This window comes from Lemur catta, chromosome 4 (assembly GCF_020740605.2).
Source record: "Lemur catta isolate mLemCat1 chromosome 4, mLemCat1.pri, whole genome shotgun sequence".
Lineage (NCBI taxonomy): Eukaryota > Metazoa > Chordata > Mammalia > Primates > Lemuridae > Lemur > Lemur catta.
This window is the reverse complement of record NC_059131.1, coordinates 83,281,901-83,290,096: the sequence shown is the minus strand read 5'-3', so window position 1 is coordinate 83,290,096 and position 8,196 is coordinate 83,281,901. Positions and strand designations below refer to the sequence as shown.

The 8,196-nt window shown below is 33.5% G+C and overlaps 1 non-coding gene across 1 annotated transcript; it reads right to left on the bottom strand.

Annotated features, from left to right (window-relative positions):
- Positions 1 to 5,712: 5,712 nt before the first annotated feature.
- LOC123637508 lies at positions 5,713 to 5,901 on the bottom strand. The gene has a single exon (XR_006734890.1). It is a non-coding gene; the product is annotated as a U2 spliceosomal RNA (small nuclear RNA).
- Positions 5,902 to 8,196: the final 2,295 nt, after the last annotated feature.

Genomic DNA, 8,196 nt, shown 5'->3' with positions numbered 1-8,196 from the left:
AGAAATATGAAGGAAATAAAGAAGAACACTATGATGAAGAACAGAAGACTGATACCTATTTAGATAGGGTGGTCTTTAAAGCATGTCAAGAGAAGAAAAGGCCTGGCCAAAGGCTTGAAGTGCAAAGAGACTCGGTATAGTAGCAGTTTTAGGGCAGTAGCCTGAGATGAGTGAGCAAGGATGGGTTTCCGTGAGATGACATTGGTAATGTATGCTACCAAAACACCCAGCTAATATTCTTTTATTTTTGTAGAGACTAGGTTTCACAGTGTTGCCCAGGCTGGTCTTCAACTGCTGGCCTCAAGAAATCCTCTAGCCTTAGCCTCCCAAGGTGCTGGGATTACAGGTGTGACCCACCATACCTGAACTATCTCTTAATTTATCTTCATAGCTTCCTTGCTTACCTTGCCCCTTAAATGTGTGTTACTCATGGTTCTATCCTAGAGTTGCTTCTCTTTATTCTTTTATCAATTTTTTACCAAGCATCCTTCTATCCATTATATACTCTCTCTTCTCCATTGGCCTCAATTTCTTTATGCCCATTAGTAAATCCCATTATATACTCTCTCATAGCTATTTGCATCTCTCTCTAAGCATTAAAATGTACATTAAACCCTACTCTATAAATTTGCCCTTGGCTGTCCCTAGGCATGTTTGTCTGAATATTCCTAGTACTTCTAGAATCATCATCTTTGCATTCTTATTTATTATAAAATAAATAAATAAAAACATGGGTACAACCTTAGGGAAAAAAAAACAGCAATGCTACTCAATAATAAAAAGAAATAAACTACTGAGCTGTGCAACAGCATGGGTAAATCTCAAACGCATTGTGCTAAATGAAACAAGTCAGACTTAAAAGATTACACACTATATGAATTCATTTACCTGACATTTCAGAAAAGGTAAAACTAGAAGGAAAACAGGTCTTCCCAGGCTCTAGGGGTTGGGAGAGGAGATGGACTACATAGCCAAATGAGGCAAATGGAATTGTTCTATACCTCGATTTTGGTTATGGTTACATAATAGTATATCTTTATGAAAACTCACAGAACACTCATAAAGGTAAATTTTACTACATGTAAATTAAAAATAAAAATAAAGTGATATTCTCTTTGCCATGGTGAGGATAGATGCAGAGTGGACAAGGATGGGAGAAGGGAGACCAAACATGAAACCCCTGCAACAATTCAGATATGAGAAGTTGAGCAATAGAATGGAAGTGGTGAGTCCTCAGATTCTGAATATATCTGGAAAGTAAAGAATATGAGATTTTCTGATAATTAGTTGTGTCATGTGAGTGACAGAGAGGAATGAAGGATGACTCCAAGGTTTTGACCATAGCAGAAAAAAGGTTGTAGCTGCTATAACTAAGATGAAAAATGCTCTAGGTGGAATGGGTTCATGAGAAACTTTAAGAACCTGGTTGTGAGTATATCAGTTCTGAGGTGTCTATGAGACATCCAAGCGGAGAGGGTAAGTAAGCAACTTGATACATAACTTTGGTGTTGGTGGAAGAAGGGCAGGACTGGAGAAACGCATATTGGTGGCGTTGACATCCCCGTATATTTAAAGTCCTACCTCACTTTAATCTTTCCAGTTTTCTCTCAAATGTATTCTTCATACTTCACTTAAAATATATTTTCCTAAAACACAAATTTGACATTGTGTCTTTGCTGTCTGAATCTTTAATGCCCATCTCTAGCCCTTAAAATCAAGTCTAACCTTCCACAGCATGTTGGCCAAGGAGCAGCTGTCAACGGTCTCTCCAGACACCTCTATCACTGCTCTCATTTCAAAATCTGCACTTTAGATACTCAAAGCCATGTTAATTCTAAAGATCCTTTCTCACCTTTAGTTTTATGCATTATTTCCCCCTCTGCCTAAAATGCTCTTTCCCTGAACCAAACTTCACCAATTTTTTGTCTGCCTGCTAATTCCTGTGATTCCTTCAGGTCTTGACGTCCAACTTTCCCCTTTTGATCAGCATCCCTCACCTCTTGATCCTTAAATCTGTGTGGTTGCCTTGTCAGTGCACTCCTAGCAATGCACATACTCCTCATCATTGCACTGAACAATAGAGTTCAGAGATTGTTTTGAGAGCAGGATGGTTACAATGATGGAGAAAAGAATCTCACATAAACAGAAAACTATTCCCTAGCTGAATTTTTAAAAAATTAAAACCCTAAAACCCCAGCAGCAAATCCCCTTAGAAAATCATTTTTAGAAATTAATTTTACGTTAATTCAACTGATATTTAAAATACATGTGAATTATTACAGCATTTAGTCTTGAAAAATGGGAAAAGCAATCACTTTTAAATGGCTAAAATGGCTACCAAATTTTCTTTGTTAAACTAATTGTAAGAAAAATATTAAGCATTAAGGATGCAGAAAATGATAGAAAAAGGTGTTTATGCTTCAGATAATACTATCAATACTCAAAATGGTGCATTCTTTCTGAAGCATAAAGAGCTTGTGACAGAAACACACACACACACATTCACACACATACACGCATGTGCGTAGCTATGAAATCCCATTATTTACATGTCCAGGGTAAGCCCAGACTAATACACTTTGAATATGTGGAAGGGTGCCCTAATCATCCATATTATTTTTAGAGCTATATTGAGGTAAAATTAATATGCTAATAACTGCATATTTTAATGTATACAATTTGATGAGTTTGAATATATGTATACACCCATGATTGCACCACCACAATCAAGGTCATAAACATATCCAACACCTTCAAAAGTTCATTTGTATCCTTTTACTTTTTTTTCTTGTAGGAACACATAACCGACTTTACCCTTGTACAAATTACAATTTTGTTAACAATAGGCACTATGTTGTACAACAATTCTCTAGGATTTATTCATCTTGTATAACTGTAACTTTATACCCATTAAACAATAACTCCATATTCCCCCTTCTCTCTATCAATTGGTAACCACCATTTTATTTTCTGCTTCTATAAATGTGACTATTTTAGATAACTCATAATTGAAATTATGCATAATTTGTCCTTCTATGGCTGGTTTATTTCACTTAGCATAATGTCTTCTAGATCTGTCTATGTTGTCATATATGGAAGGATTTCCTTCGTTTTTAATGCTGGATAATACTTTTTATGTAAATACCACGTTTTCTTTATCCATTCTTTATCTCATACTTCCATATCTTGGCTATTGTGAATAATGATGCAATGAATGTGGAAATACAGATATCTCTTTGAGATCCGGATTTCAATTATTATATATATACATATGCAGAATTAGGATTCCTGGATCATACTGTAGTTCTAGTTTTAATTTTTTGAGGAACCTTCATACTGTTTCTCACAGTGGCTGTACCATTTGACATTTCCATGAACAATATACAAGCATTCTAATTTATTCACCTTTCCAACACTTGTTACCTTTTGATTTTTTGATAATAGCCATCCTCACAGGTATAAGGTTGTTTTGGTTTCCATCTCCCTGATAATTAGTGATGTTCAGCAGTCTTCATATATTTATTGGCCATGGGTATGTCTTCTTTGGAGAAATGTCTGTGCAAGTCCATTGTTCATTATCTTATTTTATTTTATTCTTTTTTTGCTATTGAGTTACAGGGGTTCCTTTCACATTTTGAAAATTAACCCTCTGTTAGATAAATGGTTTAAAGATATTTTCTGATTCCAGAGGTTGCAGTTATTTCAATACCATTTATTAAAGAGATTATCTTTTCCTTATTGTGTATTCTTAGTGCCATTGTTGAAGATCAAATGACCACACATGTGTGGGTTTATTTCTGGGCTATTTTGTTCTATTTCTCTGTACGTCTATCTTTATTCCAGTATCATAGTGTTTCAATTACTGTAGCTCAGTAAAGTAAGTTTGAAATAAAAAAAAGTGATGCCTCCAGCTTTATTCTTCTTACTCTAGAACATTTGGGCTCTTCTGAGTCTTTTGTTTTTTCATATAAATTTTCAAATTATTTTCTCTATTTCTGTAAAAAAAATGCCACTGAGATTTTTATGTTAATAGCATTGAATCTGTGGAACGGTTTGGGTAGTACGGATATTTTAACAATATTGTCTTCCAATTCATATGCATGGGATGTATTTCTATTTATTTGTGTTGTCTTTAATTTCTTTAATCACTGTATTGTAGTATTCAGTTTAAAAATGTCTTACCTCTGTAGTTATATTTATTCCTATTTTATTCCTGTAATGCTATTATAAACAGGATTGTTTTCTTAATTTATTTTTGTAGAGTTTGTTGTTAATGTATAAAAATGCAACTGATATTGATTTTGTGTCCTGAAACATTACTGAATTTGTTTATTAGTTCCAAGAGTTTGTGGAATTCTTAGAGTTACTATGTATCAGAGTATGGCATCTGCAAATAGAGATAATTTTGCTTATTTATTCTGTATACAGATGTCTTTTATTTTACTTTCTTGCCTAATTGCTCTAGTTAGGACTTCTGGTGATATGTTGAATAAAAATGGTAAAATTAGGCATTCTTGTCTTGATTCTGATATTACAGAAAAATCTTTCAGTTTTTCACCATTGAGTACGGTGTTCAATGTTGGCTTTTGCATATGAAATCTTTATTACATTCAGGTTCATTCCTTCCATACCTAGTTTATTGAAGGTTTTTATCATAAAATATTTTTTTCAAATGCCTTTTCTGCATCTATTGAGATGATAGTGTGTATTTTCTCTTTCATTAGATTTTATTTATTTGTTTATTTATTAGAGTTTATTTATTTGGGTCCTCTCACCTTGTTTTTACTTAGTTTAGCTAAAGGTAGTCAATTTTGCTTTTTTCAGAAACCTAATCTTTATTTTTGTTGATTTTTTCTATTGTTTTTCTATTCTCTATTTTTTATTATTTCCACTATACTTTTCATTTTTACTTCCTTTTGCCAACTTTGGGCTAAGTTTGTTCTTTTTTTCAAGCTCCTTTAGGTGTAAATTTAGGTTTGTATATTTTATATTTCTTTTTCTTTTTAAATATAAGAATTTATTGCTCTAAACTTCCCTCTTAGAACTGTTTTTGCTGCATTCTATAAGTTTTGATATGTTGTATTTTCATTTTTATTTGTCTCAAGATACTTTCTTATTTTCCTTTTGATTACTGTGTTGACACATTGGTTGTTCAGGCATGTGTTGTTAATTTTCACAAATTTATGAATTTTTAATTTTTCTTGTGTTGTTAATTGCTATTTTCCTTCCATTGTGGCTGAAAAAGAAATTGATATGATTTTACTCTTATTAAATGTGATAAGGGCTGTTTTGTGGCTTAACATGTGATTTATCTTAAAAAAATGGTCTGTGTCACTTGAGAAGAATGTGTACTCTGCTGCTGTTGGATGGAATGTTTCATATATGTCTACTACATTTATTTGGTCCATAGTGTTGTTCAAGTTCATTGTTTCCCTACTGATTTTCTGCCTGGATGCTCTATCCATTGTTGATAGTGGGGCATTGAAGTCTCCTACTATTATTGCATTCCTGTCTTTTGTTTCTCTTTTTAGATATGTCAAAATTTTCTTTATATACTTAGGTACTGTGTTGTTGCATGCATATATATTTACACTTGTTACATCTTCCTAATAAACGATTTATTTTTCTATTCTATAATGTAGTTCTTTGTATTTTTATCATTTTTACTTAAAATCTATTTTTTTCTTTCTTTCTTATGTTCTTTTTTTGTGGAAAAGGTGCACTATTGCTGGAGACACTGCAATACCAGATCAATGAATGGAATGGATAGAAAAAGCTCCTATTCCATCTTTCTGCTAAAAATCCACTTAACATATTGTGCTTGGTTATAGAATATATCAGATATTAAACTGATAAGAACCAATACTGTACTTGATTATAGGTAAAAGTCTGAGAATTGATAAAGTCTATTTTTTCTGATATAAAAATAGCCATCCATGTTCTTTTTTGTCTACTACATACATGGGATATCTTTTGCCATCCCTTCACTTTCGGCCTATGTCTAGTCTTAAATCAAAAGTGCCACTTTTGTAGATGGTATTTAGTTACGTCTTGGTTTTACATCCATTCATCCACTCTCTGCCTTTTGATTGGGGAGTTTAATAAATTTATGTTTAAAGTAATCATTGATCATGAAGACTTACATCTGTCTTTCTTGTGATTCTTTTGTTTTTCTTTACCTCCTTGCTGTCATCCTTTGTGATTTGTTGATTTTTTGCAGTGATAATCTTTGATTTCTTTCAGTTTTGCTCTTGTGTATCTTCTATAGGTAATTTGTGGTTAGCATAAGGCTTACACAAGACATCTTATAGTTCTAATAGTTTGTTTTAAACTGATAACGTCTTAACTTCAATATTATCTGCACTTTTACTTCAGTCTTTTCACATGCTTTATGTTAATGATGATACCATTCAAATTTTTTTTATTAGGGATCCACCAACAAATTTTTGTAGCTATAAATATCCTTAAAATCGGCCTTTTAAGTTTTATACTAAAATTACAAGTGACTTGCACACTACCATCACAGTAATACAGTATTCTGTATTTGTCTTTATATTTATCTTTATAAAGTGAGTGTTACACTTTCATATGTTTTTTGTCCTTTAGTTTTAATTGGACATCCTAAAACATTTCTTGTAAGACAAGACTGCTGATGATAAACATCTTCAGCTTTTATTTTTCTGGGAATGTGTTTATCTCTCCTTTATTTTTAAAGTAACACTTTTCCAGATGTAGAATTACTGGCTGAAATTTGTTTTTTCTATCAGCATCTTGAATATATTACTGTACTTCTTTCCGGCTTGCAAAATTTCTGATAGTCTTTTGGATCTCTTGTATATGTGGTAAGTCACTTTTCTCTTGCTACTTCAAAATTCTCTCTTTGTCTTTGACTTTTAGCACTTTGATTACATGTCTAACTGTAGACTTTTTTGAGTACCTCCTGTTTGGATATCTTTGGGCTTGATGAATCTTGATGTTTATTTCCTTGCCCAGATTTGGGAAGTTTTCAGCTATTGTTTCTTTATATATGTTTTCTGCTACTTTAACTTTCTCTTCTACTCTTAGAATTCTCATAATGTGTCCATTGGTTGACCTGAAGTTTTCCCCTTAAGTCCTTTAGGTTTTGCTTAGTCTTATTTGTATATTTATTTTTCTTTTTTCTTTTTCCCTTTGACTACATAATATCAAATAACCATTCTTTGAGTCAACAGATTCTTCTGCTTGATCAAATCTGTTATTGAAGCTCTTCATTGAATTTTTATTATATTGTTCATCTCTAGATTTTCTGTTTGGTTCCCACCTCTTTTTTATGGTTTATCTCTCTTAGTTGATATTTTGATTTCATTCATGTATTGTTTTTCTTCATTTCACTTAGTTTTCCATCAGTGCTCTCTTGTGGCTCACTGACCTTCTTCAAGAGGATTATTGTGAATTATTTGTCAAGTAATTCATAAATCTATGTTCCTTTAGCGTTAGTTATTGGAGCTTTATTTTGTTACTTTGTTATTGTCATATTTTTCTGGTACTTCGTGTTTCTTGTAGCCTTGCAGTGATTTCTGCATGTTTAAAGAAGCACTCACCTCTTTACATCTCTATGGACTGTCCTTGACAGGAAAATATCTTCATCAATCAGCCTGGGTAGAGATTCGGGGAGTCTCTCAAATATTATTTGATGAATGTGCATGTTATACTCATCTCCCTTCCCCTTTATGGAGAAGTTTTAGAATTTTTGCCTTCAACCAATCCTGCAGAGTTGGGCTGGGTACTGTGAACCATCTACCCTTTTGCCCTTGTACAGGGTACTAAGATCCTGGACTATGAGATACAAACTCCACTTTTCTCCCTTCTTCCTAAAAGAGGTGTCTCAGTATTGTATGCTTTCTCTCAATCCTACAAAAAAGAGACAGTTTCTAAGAGCAACACTGTTTGCTGAGATCCTTGCCAGGCTGTGAGATCCATGCAGGCTGGTGCATTCTGTGCTGGCTACTGTGATAAACATTGACAACTATGATCAATGCTGGCTGCTAATCTCTGTACTGCCTGCTAGGGGTACCACTGCTGGAAGCTACACCAACTTCTGGGAGTCATGTAGCTGTTGCAATTCACACCAGCAGTTGTGATCAGTGTCAGGCACTGGGGGCCCCATGGCTGGGGGTTGGTGCTGGCTGTTGAGTGTACACACTCAGATTGCTGAAA